We start from the raw sequence: 1,166 nt of genomic DNA on the forward strand, positions 1-1,166 counted from the left end.
CAGTTCTGGCCCTCAAAGACCTGTTAGTCCGCCTCTAAAAAGTCCACCTCCACTCCACTTATTATTCTAAATTAGAAGCACCTGTTTGAGGTCGTTAGCTGCATAAAGACACCGGTCCACCCCACACAATCAGTACGACTCCAACTACTAACATGGTTAAGACCAAAGAGCTGTCCAAAGACACCAGAGACAAAATTGTAGACCTCCACGAGGCTGGAAAGGTCTACGGAGCAATTGCCAAGCAGCTTGGTGAAAAAAACATCAACTGTTGGAGCAATTATTAGAAAATGGTAGAAGCTAAACATGACTGTCGATCTCCCTCCGACTGGGGCTCCATGCAAGATCTCACCTCGTGGCATTTCAATGATCCTAAGAAAGGTGAAGAATCAGCCCAGAACTACACGGGAGGAGCTGCTCAATGACCTGAAGAGAGCTGGCACCACTGTTTCCATGGTTACTGTGGGTAATACACTAAGACGTCATAGTTTAAAATCATGCATGGCACGGAAGGTTCCCCTGCTTAAATCAGCACATGTCCAGGCCCGTCTTAAGTTTGCCCATGACCATTTGGGTGATCCAGAGGAGTCATGGGAGAAAGTTCTGTGGTCAGATAGAACTTTTTGGTCTTAATTCCACTCGTCGTGTTTGGAGGACGAAGAATGAGGAGTACCATCCCCAAAACACCATCCCTACTGTGAAGCATGGGGGTGGAAGCATCATGCTTTGGGGGTATTTTTCTGCACATGGGACAGGACAACTGCACTGTTTTAAAGAGAGGATGACCGGGGCCATGTATTGTGAGATTTTGGGGAACAACCTCCTTCCCTCAGTTAGAGCATTGAAGATGGGTCATGGCTGGTTCTTCCAACATGACAATGACCTGAAGCACACAGCCAGGAGAACCAAGGAGTGGCTCAGTAAGAAGCATATCAAGGTTCTGGAGTGGACTAACCAGTCTCCAGACCTAAACCCTATAGAAAATCGTTGGACAAAGCTCAAACTCTGTGTTTCTCAGCGACAGCCCAGAAACCTGGCTGATCTACAGAAGATCTGTGTGGAGGAATGGGTCAAAATCTCTGCTGCAGTGTGTGTAGACCTGGTGACAAACTACAGGAAATGTTTGACCTCTGTAACTGCAAACAAACACTACTGTACCAAATATTAAC

This window comes from Nematolebias whitei, chromosome 21 (genome assembly GCF_014905685.2).
Source record: "Nematolebias whitei isolate Nwh7 chromosome 21, NemWhi1, whole genome shotgun sequence".
NCBI lineage: Eukaryota > Metazoa > Chordata > Actinopteri > Cyprinodontiformes > Rivulidae > Nematolebias > Nematolebias whitei.